This window comes from Pyrgilauda ruficollis, unplaced genomic scaffold (genome assembly GCF_017590135.1).
Source record: "Pyrgilauda ruficollis isolate IOZ18807 unplaced genomic scaffold, ASM1759013v1 scaffold11, whole genome shotgun sequence".
Lineage (NCBI taxonomy): Eukaryota > Metazoa > Chordata > Aves > Passeriformes > Passeridae > Pyrgilauda > Pyrgilauda ruficollis.
In genome coordinates this window covers 11,817,416-11,836,476 of record NW_024509210.1, presented here as the reverse complement: position 1 = coordinate 11,836,476, position 19,061 = coordinate 11,817,416, and the positions used below count along the sequence as shown (strand labels likewise).

At 41.5% G+C, this 19,061-nt stretch overlaps 1 protein-coding gene across 5 annotated transcripts in view; it reads right to left on the bottom strand.

Moving 5' to 3' along the window:
- NDST2 (N-deacetylase and N-sulfotransferase 2) overlaps window positions 1-19,061 on the bottom strand; it is a 126,023-nt gene extending 106,962 nt beyond the window's left edge. For all 5 annotated transcript variants that reach the window (XM_041476165.1, XM_041476185.1, XM_041476175.1 and 2 more), the window contains exon 1: window positions 18,961-19,061. The gene's annotated coding sequence lies outside the window, so the exon portion shown is untranslated. The remainder of the gene's footprint in view (window positions 1-18,960) is intronic.

Here is a 19,061-nt window from a genome sequence, read left to right as displayed (position 1 = left end):
TCTCTTCCAACCAAAACCACAAGGATTCTAACAGTATCTGTATATGTAATCAGATTTCTGCATGCCTATCAAAGGACAGATGGTGTACCACATCCTTTTCAAAAGGAGTGGATACAGCACACAAGCAGAACAGAAGTATAATCTGAATTTTACACAAACAGAACTGAGACAGCAATAAAGCGAATTACCAAAGTTCACACGAAATACAGAGCAAGAGGCCTAGATCCAATTTTCTAATCACAGTTACAAGCTCATTAACCACAAAACAATCCTCCTCTCTTCTCCCTTATCACCAAATAACACACACGTGTGACGCCTGCGCCTAACGCTCATTCACAGTACTAGTGGTGGTCTAACAACATGCAACAATTCTCCAAAAGAAAGCAGGAAATATTTTCTTTCTTTACCATCCTGCATTTCGGAAGCCAATATCACTATTTTCATTCTTCCTTCTTCTCCTAAGTTCATGCCAGCTCATACCAAAGGCCTACACAAGCAGGGTTTAAGCAAACAGCTCATTTCACAACTGAGGAAAGTAGGAACTCTGTCACTGCAGTCCACCTCCAGCAGCTGGTTGTTAAATCAGGAGAACTAAAAAATTGCTTTAGTTTCTTCACTCTTAAAACTACAGTATGATGGAGTGCTACACTACAACAGCTGGAAAGAGAAAAATCACACCTTAAGTTAGCATGCAGACTTTAACAAATAAAGGAGTCACTGAAAAAAAAGCAAGCCAACCACAGACATTTTCATCTACACTTGAAAAAAACCATGCAAAAACAGCTAAGAGTGTATCAGAAGTGAGTATGTGTTTTTATTAAGAAAATCAGAAATGCTGCAGGAAATGATGGAAAAGCAAAGAGCTAAACCAGAAGCTAGGTTAGAAAGGGACATCTCCCCAGAGCTTTAACAAATCCGTCACAAGACTCTAGGGAGATGTTAAAAAACAAGGGGCTTTTGTAGCACTTTTAACATTCCTTTATGTGACACAGTGCATATATTTATCAAGAAGAGTAATGTAGTATGCAGAAACTAAAAATACAATTGCACACTGAAAAAAGTTCAGGAGACACAACAGCATTTGGTCAGACACACAAAGGTAACAGACCACAGAAGGGTACAAATGATGTGAGAAAAACTGATAAGGGTACATTTCAAAGAACAGGGAAGAAAACACAGAGAAAGAATTGGCAGAAAATATCACGCAGGTTACACTTGCAGCTTAGTGAAAAGCCTAATGCAGCATTAGAGAAAAGCACAATCTGCAACAACAAGCAAAAGAGTCAAGTGGCTATCCCAGTATCCCAGCTCTGGCTACCCCAATGTCCTGGCTTGACCCCATAGATTTCCCTGCCCCATACATTTCCTGCCCCATAGATTGATCCCATTAAGATTCCTAATTATGAAACAGAAATAAAATGCACCCAGACAAATATTTTAGTGCATGACCAGGTTCTGCTTTGAATTTTTGCCATCAAGCAATGACTTAGAGTCATCATTAAGGGAACATTTGGTTAGCAAATTTCATTATTAATTTTTAATTAGATTCAGCAACTAAGGTTCATCACTGATATATCAGCATGGTGGGTACATAGGAAAAACATAACTGGGTACTTCTATGACCTATTTTGTTCACTTCATATTAATGATATCTTTCTAATCACTTTATGTTTGTATCCAGGCAACAGGACCAACCATGCATGTAAGAGATCATGATACTATTAATATATCTTTAAGCTGGGGCAGATGACAAATTTTTACAGAGGCAGTGAAGAATTCCAGGCCTCATTTCCCCACCAACTGGAAAAAACCTGCCCCCAAATCCAAAAACCATCCTACTCACGCCCCAGATTATACCCTCTGCTGCAATAAGCAGCAAACTACTCCCATCACATGAATTATCATGCAATAAGCACCAGTTCCACTTCTATTATGTGATACAATTACTTGCAGAGGATGGAAAAGTATCAGTCAAAGTTAGCAAGAAATAGGTAATTGAGACAATTCATGAACTCCTCAACCTGCTCTCCAGCACATCTGCAGAATCCTGAGGAAAAGGAGGAGGACCATGGCCAGATGAACTTTGTTGCTGTCATGAACCTGATCTGCTGTCCAGCCTTCTCACCTTTAAGTGAAATATTAGAGTTCTTATCCTCATCCTGTATCTCTCACAGAGCTTTCAAACTTGTGACATCAGAATGATTAATGGAAGACTCCTCCCAGTAAAGACAGGCAATGCATGCGAACAGTTAAAGGCAATGGGATTTTGCGGCTCCTGGCAGAAAGAGTAGCACACCGACCTCTGCTAAATACAGTATCCCTCCCCTCTCTCCAAAAGAAATGCCTGTATGCTATTAATACCACAAGATGAAACTCAGCTGTATAAATAAAACCCCTCATTTCAGCTAAGTCTTCGTCATCTCTCTGGCATCCACCACTGTCTCTTCACAACAAAACTCTCAGGAGGACCTACAGTGCAGAGGTTTTTGCTCAAGTACACTGGACAGGAATGCAAGCCTGGTTTTATTATCTCCTCTTGGCAACTTAACATTTATGAACAATTAGGTTGGAATTAAGGAAAAAAAACACATCAAAGCCCGAAGTTCTTTAGGAAGTACTCGAGTAAGTATTTGCAAATCAGCATGGTTTAAAATGGAAACATACTGTCTGGAAGTCAAGGGGACACTGCATGCTCTTTCAAGAGACACTGACATGCTGGATGACCTCAAGGACATCACTTATCTCTCCCACATTAAAAAATATCTCCTCAAATGACCTTGCTAGGTAGCTCACTTTGAGAATTAAAAAATAAATACACTGTAAATCCTCCTATTATTATTACTGCTGTTACTATGGGGGCTAGAACTGTCGTCAGTGAGCAGGCAGGACATAATTTAATTTTCTTTAAATATTTATTATGCGACAGCATAGCCATCTGTTTAACATTCACTATATTTAGTTTCTGTCTTAAAAAACAGAAGGAAAGAAAATACCGGCTTTTGACTTTCACTTCCACATATGCACTAATACATGGCCAATATCCTCTCAACTGTAGTATCCAAGAAATTGTAGGAAAGCAGAAAGAATTTCAAGCTTGGATGAAAACAATTCCAACCACAAATTTATTCTTCAAGATAAAAAAAATATAGAAAATCTCTAGTTTTAGCAGTATATATTTTGACTTCAGCATTGTGAAGGCAAAACAGGATATGAAGGGAAATAGTGGGACAAGAAAACATAGATGGCAATAAAGCACTGTGCAAAATCTGCTAAAAACAGGAGAGACATAAAATATCACATATCTATACAAAATAGTAACTTCTCAATAGCATTAATTTTTCTCCAGTGGATAATAATAAAAAACATCATTCCTAAGTAACAGCTGTTAAACAAAGGTGCCTTTGGCATCTAATTGTATTCTGTTTGAACCCTTCTACGAAAAGGCTTCTCTTTTCCCTGTTTGCACTGTGTTCTTCCAGCAGTCTGTATACAAAAGTCTTTTAATATGTCAAACCACTGGGACTTTGTAATAATACAAGTCAAGGAGGTAGAAAAGAATCTAAATTAATCAACATACACTGAATGAATTTTTAAGTAAGGAAAGCCAAAAACTAGAAAACATCAGTTAAATGCACTCATCCCATTTTAGGCTTTCCCACTCCTGTATCTACTATTCCAAGGCTGAGACCACGAACCCATCCCAACACACCTCAGTTCCTGGCAGCAGCACACCTTACCAAGCCACTCCTGGTCCACCACTGCAATTCCAACATAGAGCTCAGCCCTTACTGGGAGTACACCCTAATTTTCTAGGGCTATTTATAAACTGTGATAGCACATCAGGTCAGTCATGCCTGAGAGGCCAGTATCTGACATCACAACAAAAAAGGGTACAGAGCTCAAGCCAAAAAACTCCAGCATAAAGGTGAAAAAGCATAAGCCAGACACAAAAATGCAAAAAAATGCCCAAAACTATAATGGCTGTATTGTTTAAACAGCTTCTTTTCAGATCCTCTATTGCTGACAATAGAAGCAACATCCTGGTTTTATACAGCCAAAAGATAATACGCTATAATGGTGGCACACTGGTGTCATTAATTTACTGGCACTTGATGACTGAATGGATAACAAACAACTCCCATATACAGTACCAGTAATTTGACCTTCAACTACAGATGTGACCTCCTGTTCATAAACTGTAGTTTCCAAATACACAAAGCAAATTATTTTTTTTTAAACTGTGTCAAATAAACCAGTCAGGATCTGAATATTACCTTTTTGTCCAAAAAAAAAAAAAAAAACAAACAAAAAAAACAAAAAAAACACCAAAACAAAACAAACAAAAACAAACAAACAAAAAAACAAACCCAAAGAGAAGCCTAATCATTTAGGAGAGGCAGCAACTGCTTGGAAATACTTTTGTATTTGTGACCAGCACAGAAGCTGACTTAGAAGTCACACTCTGTGGAGCAAGGGTTGAGCACTGGCACAGGCCTGTAACCACTCCTCAGTTTCTCAACAAGGACAAAGGTTTAGACAAACACAACAGCACATAGACTTCTGTCTAAAATGAGCTAACAGTGGGCTTGGTTTAAATTGAACATGGTGGGAGAATAAGTTGAAGATGTGCCCTTGCCTGATCCATCCAAATAACAACTAGGTCTACTCTCTGTAGACTCTATATTAGAGTTCTTGACCATATCACAAAAAAAAAAAAAAAAACAACAGGGGGGGAAACCACCTCCCCTTGAACTACATTTTTTCTCAATTCTGTCAAAACTCTGCATTTACTTTTAGTGTTAATCTGCAATACAGAATGCATTATTACCAGTGTAATAATCTGAATTTAACACCGTGTTTTAAATGGGATATTTGTAATTGCTTTGTGACCTGACAAGAATCATAGCTATTCAAAACACTTGAAAAATACAGGACATAAGAAACTCATTCTGAATTTGGCCTAAAACTCATTCACATCAGTTCCTACAACATGTACTATCCAGCTCCAGATATTTCAAAGACTAGCAGAAGAAAGCCTTAAAGACAAATTTGCAAAATAGGAATAAGAAAAAGTAGTCCTTCTTATTATTCTTTATACTTATGGATATCTTGAGCTCAAGGAAGCTGTCCAGAAGACCTTAAAAAGTGTTTTCATTTGCAGGATTTGCCTACATAACTGACATATAAATATCAGATTGCTTTTGACCCTACACCTTTTTAACCTCAATGATGTACTGTAGCAATACATTCCACATATTAATTCGTGTACTGAGTGGAATATATTTCCTTTGGCCAGAACTGAATTTGTAATTTCCCAGTATAATTGACAGTTTCCCTTTCTGACGACAGCAAGGTATCTCTAACTAAGCCACTACTTCAAACAAAAAATCCTCAATATCCCTTTTACAAGATCTTTTTTACAGAGAAACAATTTCACAAATAGAAATGACTCTGCAATCAGAGTAATTCATAAAGACGATGCAATCAGTATGAAAGACACTGACAATGCATGCACTGCACATTCTCTGCCTGTTTCTCAACAGCAGGATTACCCTTTATGTGCCCCTGCACTAAAGCTTGAAGGGCAGAGCTCAGAGCACCTTCCTCACAGCTCAACACCCAGGCCTAGGAACAACAGGACCAGCAATACCATTAGCACAAGGAATGATGACAAATACACATCTTTCTGAGCATGTCAGCACAGCTGTGGTATACCAGAAAGATTCATGCCTCCCTTGATGGTTGGAACAGCTGTATGAATTAGCCATTCACTGGAGCGCTGCTCTTTTGAACTTGCCTTTATATATGATTCCTACCTGCAAAATGTCAAGTTTGAAGCAGCTGGTGTCCTCATTATGTTGTTTTATAAAAATCTGAGGTAGCACATAGAAAAAGCAGCCAAACAACACATAAAAATTGAGATTACTCAACTAAGTGACAGAAAAAAAGAAATACAATTAACAACCCACTTGAGATTCCAATAAAGTAATTTGATCGCTTCATCCACTACAAACTATTAGAACAGCTAAGTAAAGCATTTTCTTAAACTTTTCAGTGTCATGAACTGGATCTTCTGTCCTGATCTGGCCAGAACTACTTAGAGCAGCAAAAGCCAAACCTCATCAGTGTGCTGGCTGGCTTCCTCTCCATCATCTGAAAAGCTGGACAGGAACCATGTGACCCTCTCCCCTGTTAAAAAGTCTCACATAGCCATTAATTCATCTCTTGCAATTAATGGTGTCCCTGAAATAGATTAAATATCTTGCTATCCATCTTCAAAGGTACTTTTACTTGATTTCAGCTTTTCTTGTATTGACAATTTGAAAACATGGATGGATATCTAAGTATTGCTAAAGAGATCTAATATTATCTCCCTGATGTTAGCCATCAGGGTTTTACTTGGGTCAAAAATCTCTCCATTTATTAGAAGAACAATTCCAGATGATTCAACAGTTTTCAAAATATTAAAGAATGTCTCTGATAGGCCTAATGACGAGATCACTCACACTGTTGGATTCCAAAAGGTCAATTAATACCAGAAGATAGAAAATAACCCTCAGTCTGTAGCATGCTCTCTTCCTTACAGTAATTACAATAAAGCACATATAGATGGTAGAATTAAATGAACATGTTTTGAAAAATTAAAATTTTCCACTATATTTTCATGATTCACGCAAGTTAGAACTTGTTTTATTTAAGAGGGACATACTACAGTTGCTCAAACAAAATTAATTCTGATATGTTCTATCCTATGTGTGTCCTCAGCACCTTCTGAATGTGGCAGTGTACATCCATAACACATGCCTCTACGTGTGTCCCTCCTCCTGTCTACAACTCCCACATTAAAGCAAAATCCTGAATGACAAACTCCACTACACAAGTATCCCACTGGTATCACACAGGCTGAGCAATCATCTGATAAGCCAGGGGCATCTTGAGCTAACTGGAAGTTATATCAAATATAGGTGGTTGTTCTCAGGGTGGAAGAACTACAGAACTGAAGCAGCATTGACAAAAGGTTTTAGGTATTCTCTGACAGCCAGGTCTTCAGATTCAGAGACCTACATTCCAGGAAAATGGTACAAAGCTTTGTATCTACTTCTCCTATCTGCATCTTAGCTACTTCATCTTCCTTTCTCCTCCAAAACCCATCTCGTCCATCTAACCTTCTCACATTCCTCATGCCAACTTGCCCGTCCTCTCTGGCCATCTGTCAATTCCCTACCTAATGCTTCTCTTTTGGAAACTGAATTTTCCTGAGATAAAGCTTCTCTTTAGAAGTCCCACTGTGTAAAGCGCTCCCCATGCAAAGGCACACAACAAACAGCTCTTCTACCCAGAAATAAACTCCTTTAGAAAATGTAGTTTTTTACTGAAACTGACTTTTGGGTCTCCTTCTGACAGCTGATATCATTCTCCAAAGCAACACAGCAGAATGACCAATATCTGTAAACTACCTTAGTTCTCATAGTAACAGAAGAAAAACATCATAGTCGGCTCTTTAAACAGTGCAATCAGGAAGCACTCTTACAGAAACTGCCACGTCAGGTATCACAGCTGGGTGGCAACTGGTTTGTAATCTCTGGCACAGGGCCCTCCAGTCCCAGAATCATTCAGAAGAACAGCAGCTGGCACACAAAGATCAGAAATGTCAATATTGATTAAAATTACATTCCAATGTCAAATTTTTAAAGTCATATGAAATTTTCAGATCGCTGGACCTTGGGGGAAAAGAAGTAAAGCTGGCTTTCCTTCTTTTCTGCTCTCCTGGAAAAGGTTCCTGCTCTCCTGGAAAGTACAAATTGGTAATGCTGTAAAAGCCAACATCACAGCAAGAACGAAGTCTGCCTACTGCTGGTGTTCTCAACCTCACACACACAGCCTCCCCTTTTCTTACAAACCATCTGAGTGCAAATGCTCAGGAAGAACAGGACTTAACTCGAATTATTAACAGGGTGACACACTTCACTGGAGTTAGAAGTAGATGAATATGGTAGAGATAATCTTATGACTGCCTGGCTCTTGGAAGGGCCAGGGGGCTCTGATGAACGTATTTATTGCTGTAATCTTGAGCCAAATGCCTAAGGGTGACTGCTACATCAAATCCTCTAAAGCCTGAGAAAACAGATAATCCATTGTTTAAAGATTTTAACTAAAAAAAGACCAAGGTTGCAAAGCCTCAGGCAGAAAGAACAATGAAACGCTAGACAGGAGAACACTTTGCACTAGTTTGCTGCCCACATACTGCTGTGCTTTGCACATTATACAAGAAATAGTAGCAACTGGACCTTTATATTAAGAAAGAGCTTTTACTGAAGAAGGAAAAGAAAGAGGATTCCTCTGCCCAGTCTTATAGCTACCTGCTCTCAGATGCACTATACACCAAAGGTTTTAAACCATAGCAGTGATTAGTTATGCCCAATATGAGCTACATTAGACAGGCACAGAATTTTTACAGCACTTGGCACTGCCAATGAATAAAAGGCCTCAAGATGAATATTTAATATTGTACCACTCAAAAAAGTCAGTAATCATGTACAACCTCTGCACCTAGTACATTCAAAGCATGACTATGCTGGACTAGCAGTGTAATGGCAATGCTGACCTCGTGCAAGAAGCTTGCCAAGCCAAAAAAATGCATTGTTTAACTTGCTCCCCAGGAGAGAGACAATATCTCTGAGCAACTGTAACAGGGGAAAAAGTATTGCACTCACTGCTCTCAAGGACTGCTTCCTAGAATTTGTCATTTCCAAACCCAGCAATAATTAACCAACATTTCTAAGAATTTTTGTGTGACACTTTCTCATCACTGTTTAAGATCATCTTGGGTGACAGTGATAGGACACCGAGTGTTCTGCACCAGTATTACCAACTCAAAGTTAGATTCAGATCAGTATTAGTCCAAACTAATTTGTCCTTTTTTCTTGTATTCCACATTGATTTCTGTAGTCTCAGTGAAGCCAGCCTTACAAGCAGAAAAAAGGGATAAGAAGTCTCCTCACATTCACAGGATGATTTCACTGCAGTAGCCAGCTTGTTCCCATAACTTTACACGAAAAAACCCCCCCCAACCCACATTTCTTCCTGCATCTCCTTTCTTTTCCTTCAAGACAGATGGAATCAAGCTAGGTAAGATTTTCTAAAATGATTTTCTATTACCTAAGGATAATTAATTCTGTGAAATTTAAATTTTAAGACTTGAGCGTTATAACCTAATGTCTGTGCATACAAGGTTTCAATATTTCATTTGGCTGAGAGCTCCCTCATGTTATTCTGGCTGTCATGAAAGTCCTGGCATTTGTGCTCACGCATTGCAACCACTTCCCCAGCTGTGTCAGCAGTTTCACGGCTACACTGGAAGACACTCGTGGTAAAAGGTCATGACTGCAAAGGAGGATGGAGCTCAATAGAGCCCCAGGAAAAGTTACAGTATCTCAACAGAGAGCAGCTAGCAGAGACTGTGTAACACCAGTGTGAAAGAGTTGCAAAGACAGAACAAAATGAGCAGCGCTCTCAAGGCTCATTTTCAAGCTTAGTGTGACGCACCCCATCCCAGAAGATCAAACATGAGGTTTCTAAATCACTAACCCATGAAGTCCAAATAACATCTGTATCCCCACCAAATGCTCTCTCCAGATAAAGCCTAGTGACAGGAAAAACCAGAATCTTGCATTTGTGGTTTACACCCTAGAGCTGTATGAAGATGTGTTTGGCTGTATTTTTATTCTTTCTTCATTTTTAGAATTCCTCAGTATAGTTTAAGACCAAAGAGTTCACAGACATACCCTTCAAGAAAAGCCTGGCTTCCAGTGCAGACACTGTATCAATTTCCACTGCCCTGTCTCCCAGCACTGCACGGAGCTGATCTTCACCCTTGCACAGGATGCATTTCAGGAAGATATAATTGCAGGAAGGGGAAGGGGCCTGAGCACTCCCAGCAATTTCAGTCCTCAAAGATCTGTCCAGAATAGTATCATGGGACAAACTGTCTGTGCAAGGGTGCTAGAAAAAAATACTGAGGAAAACACAGAAACATTCCTATTGTTTGGTTGGTTTTTTTGTTTGTTTTTGGGTTGGGGTTTTTTTTCATTTTTTTTTTTTCTTTTCCCAACAAAATATGGAAAAAACCAAGCCCAAGATTAATTCCATAGAAACATAACCAGTTTTCTAACATAACATGTCATGTTGTTCTGGTAAATTGCACAGGACCATAAAGATAATACAGCACTGCTCATCAGAGAAGCTCAGAAGTCTTGGAGTAGATTAAAAAAAAAAAAAAAAAAAAAGTGCAGAACCTGTGAACTCAGGGCTGGTCTGCACCTTGATCAAAATGTCTACTTTGCTTTTCCTCAGGACCCATTTTCATCAGAAACTACTATTGCTATTACTTCTTCAATCATACCCCTTACAAGAAATCAGCAAAATAAAAATGAATCCAGTATCCAATTAGAAGTGGAAAAGAACAGGCAGCAATAAAGGACTGCAGTTACTGGCTCTCAGTCTCCTCGGCATGCAGTGGCTCTTATCCTGCTGCTTGTTTCAGAGTTTCTCATGACCACTGTTAGTTAACCCAGATTTAAAAACTTTGCATGACTGATGCAGAGAGAAGTAGCACAAGACTCCTCTTCAGCTTACACCACGTGAAACTGTACTGAGGTGACCATCTGGCATGTCTTAGGTGGTCACTCCTCTCCCCCAAAGACAGCTGCCCCGGCATGCCATCAATTCATCTTATCCTCAAGGTACTCTGTGGTGTGCCACTGCAAGAGCATTTGAGCCTGACTGGGTTTCTGTCCCTTGTGGAGAATGATAACATAGCAAAAAATGATGTTTGTTTTGTTCTGTTATTTTAATTTCCACATGAGTTTCCTGATCCTCCTTGCTGACTTCTTGCACCAATACAGAGAAGGGCCACTACAGGACTGGATTGCACTCCTCAGCAGTAGCATCAGTCTAAATGCAACCAAGAGGAGTATGTTCAAAGGGCATCTTCACCCTGTTTTCATTTAGCAATAGGAAAATGCTAGGACTAACATAAAAATAATTATACCATAGCTGTACTACATGCAAGAGTTAACAATCCCAGAGAAACCTTATGCTCAACACCAACTGCAATTATGACAATCCCTGAACACCAGTTTGCTCTTAACCTGCCCACATACACAACGCAAGACCAAAAAGAACTTTCAGGCTCTGCCTGCTACCACAGGCACTGCAGCATCCGCATGGTTAGTGAGGAATTTGTATTTATAAGATTTGCTGGGAAAGGCAAACATCAATATTTTGTTTGAGGCAAAGCAAGTCTTCCTGCAGAAAACTTTGTGTTTGCATGTTTATGTGGACTTGGGCCATGGAAACACACCCTGTTCCATGCACAGTTACAGGATACTAAAATATAGATGCCAGCACATGATAACAGCACGTTTTCATGGTAGCCTTGACTCAGGAAAGTAGGCTCATTCACATCAAGCTTTGATACAATAGAATCAGAAAAAGGACCAGATCAGAAAAAGGAACATAAAGGAAGGATATGGACAGAAGTCTCCAGACAAAACTAAATCAGGAGACAGTGACAGATCTCTGCTTATGAGGAAGATGATTATGACTCAGCCATAAGTAAAGCACATGCATTTTGAGCTTCAGTATCACTGAGTGAATCCAGAACATTTAATTAAAAAATAAAAACAAAGAAATTACAACAAATTAAATACATTATTTGTAACCAAAATGGGGGGCAGGGGAAAGCTGAATGTTTCAGAGCTGTTCTGGACAATAGATCAGACATGGAGACTAGCAATTTATGCCAGGCTTCAGTGCTGAAATGAATTTGCCTCCTCACAACTGCTGGACTGGGCCAGGATCCCACTTTACCCCACTGAAAAGGCAGGTTTAACACCACAATAGTTCACATCCTTCTCCGGAAAGTGGATTCACACAGCTGATGAAACAGGGAGCTGCAGCAGCCCTCACATACAGACACTCTGTGTTGACCGATGCAATACCTACACTAGTTTCTGTCTGCTCTTTTTAATACCTCTGCAGCCCTCAATAAACGGAGGACAACCAGTTTTCCAGCAGTTAGGTGATGATGACTTCAGTTCTGTAGCTCCATTGCTGAGACAAAGGATGCCACTTCAAAGACATCTCTATACTTGAAACTGACCTACACATAGGTGATGTCCAGAAAATAAACACAAACAAAACATGGGTGATGAGAGATTCAAGAGGATGACATTTTAAGGGGTCAGGCAAAACACCAAACTTTTCTCCATTGAAATTTCTGCCTTTTATTAAATTGCACAAGAATTCCCAGTCTTGCTGTGCTCCTTGTTCATCTTGGGCTGTTAAATATTAAGAGATACTCAACTTGCTGTGAAATTACACTGTTCATCTCAGTCATGCTATGTGCCACTGTGTTGGGCCACTCCAAACCTGACCTCACCATTTGGTCAAGGTTAAGCTTCCAGCAGTGCAAAACCCAGACTATGCAGGAGAGAAACTGGTCTCTTTAAAGAAAAAAATCACTGGGCAGTATCTGACACTTTAACATTCTCCTCACTTAAGTCAACTACAATCTCTGCAGCTAGATTTTGAATCAAAGACCCACCCATGCTGTGGTCTGACTTCTCTGCGACAGGATGGCTGTCCAGGAGCACAGTAAGGTCCTGGTTACCACTTACAATGGAATCCTGGCTGTTGAACAACTTAACCACAGAGGCAAGGGCAAAGACAATCAACAGCTGCAGAACAAGCCATAACAGTTACCACTTGCAAAAGCTTTCAGAATAAAGTGTGAGTGGCACAGAATCTCCATATCAGCATGAGCTTAAAAAGAAAAATGTACTAAAAAATGTACTAAATATGAGAAAGGTAGTTAAGATCAGAAGAGACAAATTTACATAATTAATACTGATGATATTAAAAAAAAAAATACTACACTGAAAAGCAGTCCAGGATTACAAACAAGTTAGTTGTCACTCTGAAAAGTGTTCAACTCAGCTTCTGCTCAGATACTTATCCTGCTGACATTCTCTACATCTGGAGTGACGTTCTCAGTTTTTAATATATTCAGTGGAAAAGCAAAAAAGAACTTCCAGCAAGTGATTCACCTCAGTAAATGTGGACATCTACTTGAGGGTAGATTTAGAAATGAACAGTGCCCTAACATACCCTTAACACAAAGGGAACTTACAGTGCCCAGCTCAGATGTGGACACTTGAGCTGTATTTACATACTATATTTTCACATGGAATCAGATGAGTCCAACTCCCATCATCCAAGAGATGCCAGATCTGACTGCTTTAAAAGCCCTTTGTGATACAAAATTTTCCATTTCCATTCAAAGCACCAGTAAGGGCTGAAGAGCTAACGCAAAGTCATTCAGTAAGAGGTTCTTAAAACAAAAATAGACATTCGTAAATGTTCTGTGGTTCTTCTAACCTTTCTGAAGTAAATCTCAAGTTTCTCTGCTTTTCTAAATTGAGCTCAACTACTCACAATGTAGAACAGCTAAGGCCTATAGTTCCACTGTTTCCTTTGAGGAATTAATAGCAAAGTGATTGAAAATGTAAGAGTTAAGATCTGTTGAAGAGCTCTAAAAACCCACGTGCAAGCTCTGATTTTACTTCAGAAGTACTGCCAAGCAAATTAGCATTAATTAGAGACAAGCTTAAAGACCAATAAAATATTAGGCTAATGGAATCATCTGGAACTGTAGAACCAAATACGATCAAAGGGAAACAAGTTGCTCCATCAGCTAATCTAATGGTCCTGACACAGGAGCCTCCCAACACAGACCACTCAGAGGAGTGTGATATTCTTGGAGAGCCCCTAACATAGAACTGAAGGATGTAAGAGACTGAAGAAACAAAGGGAAGAGTAAGGACAGGGTTGTATGCTTTCAAAGAGACTGACCAGATGGCAGACCAGAACTGCAAAAAGAGATTAAGTAGGGATAAAATTGTCATTTTGCTGTCCCTCTTTACTCCTTCCCTCTTCCATCAGTTATGCCAAGCCAGCTCCCAATCCAACAGCTGAATACAGAGAAAAAACATACATCAATAAATAAAATCAGCAGTGATCCCTGTCTCTGGAGAGGGCTATGACTTGCTGGTGTGCCATCTAACACATGCAGCTTTATGACCTACTCTCTCCCCCACCATGGAAACCCTCCCTGAGGAGGCATCCTCCTCTTGTGAGCTACTGTACTGGCATGGGCAGGGAAGAGAGGAGGGGACAGACTCTGCTGTCTCTTGCTTTACAGAGAATGCCCTGGACAATCTTTTCTACTAATGGAGGTATTTCTAAAAAGGGGGAAAAAAATCAGAATAATGCACTACAGTATTGAGAGAAAACAGATCAGTGCTAAAGCAGTACAACGGTATCCCACACTCCCTCACTTCCATTCCATACTCAAAACGTGACAATATGCTGTAGATGTTAAGTGCAGAGTGAGACACCCAAAGCACAGGGACTACCAGCACTAGGACCTGCACAAGCCCTGTACACAGAGCAAAGGGCAAAATGTTTCCCTCCTTCTTCTACCTCCTTTGATTTTGGAGAAAAAAATATGAACGCTGGTATCTGACTGCTGTTACTTTTAATGCAAAACTTATTAATTTGTACTTAATGACAAATATAAAGTTCACTTAACGGAAAGAAGAGGGCACTATCACAGACTAAGTTAAGGTGGTAACATTTCAGAGAAGAGCTGCAAGTACTGTTGATACTCCACATCTACAACCCCAGCAGGAAGAACCGTTGTGGTTAAACACAGCTACAAACACTTTTGGAAGAGACAGGTATTTCCAAACACTTTGGTGTTGCTAGTACATAAGCAATTGCTGCATGAAGCTGTCCTTTTTTTTATTTTTTTTTTTTTGACTATTTATTTTCCTTGACAAATTTAAAAGCAGGCTGAGTCTATATAGAGAGAGCGTATGCCCATCCCTTCTCCTTGTTTAAAGAGTTTGGGCAGCTTCAGAAAATAAGCAAACAGCAAATCCCACTTTTGTGAAAACAGATCTTGTTACACGGCCCAGCATAAGCCACAAATATTTTGAGAAGGTCCAAACTGCACTTACAATCTTACCAAAACCCTCACATTCACTGCTAAATCAGTTAGCTTACTAAAAAATATTAGAGCAGGCAAGAATGTGATGGAGGTTATCTTCCTGGTGCAGAAGATTAATTCATCACTCATGTCTAGAGTTGTACTGCATTTTTAACAGAGCACATATGGATTGAGTCTAGTGATCTATACAATTTCCTTTCAGGATATGGGTGTATATTGAAAAACAGTCCCCAAACAGCAACTGTCAGAGGACAAAGACCTTCAAAGGAAGAACAGGTAGGGCTCTGATCTGTCCACTCCACTAAATCTTTCAGTGGTGATTTAAGATATAACTGTGCTCCACAGCTCTACTGGAGATTCATGCTTCCAGAGCAGGATTAGCAAAGCAAAACGTCTGTCTGTACCTTCAGTGATGCACCATACAGTCTGCCATCGCCAGCAGCTGAAGCAGAGGCACATGGTCCTTTCTGATTTTACTGTAGTGGGAAAATTGCCAGCGTAAAAGCAGAGGGTACAGCTCAAAAAAAGAAAAAAACCCAGACGGAGAATTTTAGAGCTGATGTCAGAAGACCCAGCGATCAGGCAGGAGCTGCACAGCGCATGGTGCCTGCAGACTGTGCTGTTACAGGCCAGAGGTGAAGTGCCTCAGCACAGGCATAATGAAATACAGAGCATCACCTCCTTGCATTCTGTTCAATTAACCAAAGCAACTGTGTTCAGCAAAGTCACAGGGAATTTTCCAAAGACAGCTAATGCTGCTTTGGGCCTTCTAAAAATACGCTCCCAGTACTTGCCTTTCACCACTCCTGTGCTGCTCAAAGCCTGTCATCAGAAAACAACAGTAACTTGGATGTATTTGCCTTGAAACAGAGATTGGAAAGACAGCTAGAAAGGAAAAAATTGAACTCAAAGACCCCTGCATCAGCAAAGCAAGAATAAGACTAGAGAAGCAGAGAGAGCAAACAGGAGCATTCATCCCAATTATCTCCAGAATCCAGGACAAACCCTGCACTCATGCCCAGTGCCGCCACCACTGACTGTCTGTGTGCTGCTGCTGCAGCGTCACTGCCTTACACCCACAAACTCCACTGCAGCTGCCTGTTGAGCTGGAAATGTGATACACTGCAAAGGCTGCTGACAGCCAGAGGCTGCTCCCTTGTCTATAAAATATCCTGTAATAAATTACATTACAGATTGGGGAAAAGGATTCGGAAGAGCGAGAACTAAAACACAACCTTATGAGAGCTAAATGAGACCAATTAAAGGAGATTTGCTACGAGTGCTAAGGGATTTTGACCCGAGCTGTAATCAGGGATGGATATGCATTCCTTTAAAACAGGAAAATGAGCAAGAGATCATGTGTAAACAACTCTGCCAATTAAAATGAAATGGATTATCTTATCTGTGCAGCTCTGCTTAGAGAATCCCCACATACTCCAGATATACCTCAGAGAGATCTGAGACAGTCATTCAGTCCTCTGAAACAAGGCTCAGTGATGGGGAGATAGGCTCCTGTGTGGTTCAGGACACATCGAAATCTTGGCTGCATTTGGTTGTTTCCCCTTCCCCCATTTTTTTTTAAAAAAAAAAACCCATGGAATTACAAATGTAAATACAAAAGTAGGCTCAAGCTATTTTTACCAGGCCCCTACATGAATTCTGATGCAGATCAGACTGAAGGTTAAGCACAACAGTGAAACATGCTTTATGCAAAATCCATGCAGCAGATCCCACTATCACTGCACTACTAGATGCTGCTGGAAGACCCAGCTTGTCTGGGCACACGCTCACATCCTGATAAACAATCACACATATTACACCATACCTCAAAACATGGACTCTCAATTTTTCTCTATCACAATCTCATTTTGCTGCCAGATTGCCCCCCACTCTCCATTCTGACATCTCCATTCTGAGAACCCATACCCAAGAGCAAAAGTAATTTCTGCAACTGGAGCAAAAAATTTGATATGGACAGATGTACCACTACTCCTGCTGTGTCCTTGCTTTACAGCTCATTCTGAGCTGTACCTTTTTTTGAAAATTCCAGTTCTTCATAGTTCATATATACATGCAAAAACACAGTTTTACAAAGAATGAAGAAATACTGAAACAGAAGAAGAGAAGACCCATTACAAAACCTTGTTCAAGAAGCAACAAGGAAAACACTACCATGTGCTTAGGGGAGAACAAAAACTAAAAGGGAAGAACAAAGACAGGAATTTAGGATAAGGAAGAAAAATTTAAGAAGCAGCAACTGAACAAGATAATAACTGTAAGAGATATGTACTTGTTCACAACTGCTGACAGCAGAAAGTTTAAACCATTTTATGCTGGTTGCCAGACTTAAGTATACAGATTTTCCACTAGCTCAAATCTGGTCTACTGGAGTCTGGCTGGTTTTAGAATCAACAATCTCAACACACCACAATCACTTTTGTGCAGGGTGAAGAACAAACTAAAATGTCTTACTATGTCCATTCTGTCAGCAGATCAGTGATCTCAGTGCCATGAAAACAGCTGCACTGAGAAGCCAAAAGAAGAAATACTACACAAATCCACTGTGGACAGAGCGCCTCAGGTGTCTTTGTGCAGCAGTTCTACAGGGATCTACAGCAGTTCTACAGCAGTTCTTTGGGATCACCGTCCAGGTGCCGAGCCAGCTCACATGGGCAATGTCAGCATGTGTAGGCACCCAGGCCAATGAACTCTTGAGGCTGATGCTAAGCTTCTAATTTTTTCTGGCTCTTTTGGTGTTTTTGTACATGATGTGTCCCTTCATACCGCCATCATCCAAAACTTCCCAGCCCAATTATCACAGATAATTGACTGCACATAACCTGAACAAACCATCAGAAGTTTCTAGCTTACCTTTGCCACAAAGGACAAAGTTACATTTCCTAATGAGAAATGCACATACAATTAACAACTCTGAATACTTCTTTGGCAAAATTGGTCATGAAGGATCCCAGTGTGGAGTAGCTTAACTTGTGGCTGAATTCAGAGGTCTAATTCAGGCAACACAGTTTACTTACTCTTGCATAAGCAAACAGGGATGTCTCATGCTTTTATTTATCACTTTACCTCTGTAAAAATGTTTTAACAACTAAAATATGATGAGAAATACTACAGGAACGATTCCTCACATTCCATTAGCTTTCTCTATGTAATTTTGTTGTGTCTTTACAATACCACAACTGTACCCACGGTTGGCCTGCCCTGAGCGCAGCCCCCAGGGAGCAGCGTGTGCAGCACGGGCAGTGCAGCCGCAGCCTCGCCACGGGGACAGGAGCATCCCCTGCCCCGGTGCACGCCGACCACTCGGGCGCCGGTCCCGCCGTACTCAGCAACCCCGCCGCCAGCAACACGACGCCGTGGGATAAACAAAGCTGGAGTGAGGCCGGGAGCGCAGCTCCGGCCCAGGACCCCGCTCCCCGCCGGCGGCCGGAGCACAGGGGGCTCCGAGGGGCGGCAGCCGCGATGAGGCAGGGGCTGCCTCTCCCAGCCGCGTATTGGGGGCCCAGCATCCGACAAAAGCAGCGGCAAAAGGCTGCGAAACCTTCGGCCCCGGGCACGGCCGGCAACGGAGCACCGTGCTGGGGCACGGGTCCCCGGGAGTGGGCTCCGGCGGGGTCCCCCGGCCGCACAGGTGGCTCCGGGGCGGGGGGCAGCGCCCTCCACACCGCCCGCCCCGGTCCGGCCCGGTCCCCAAGCCTCCTCCCACGCTCCGGACGCCCCTCACAGACCGCCCCCACCCGTGACCATCACTCCCGGCCGGCACAACTTCCCCCGGCCCCGCCAGCGCCGCTCGCTCAGCCCCGCCGCCCTCCGAGCCGGACCGGGCCGGGCCGCCAGCACCGCGCTGCCCTCCTCCTCCGCCACCTCACCTGACGCAAGGAGGCCCCGCCGAGCGGGCAGGGCACGGGTCCCGGAGGGAAAGCGGACGGGCGTCCCCCGGCGCCGCGAGCAGCACTCAGGCCGGTCGCGG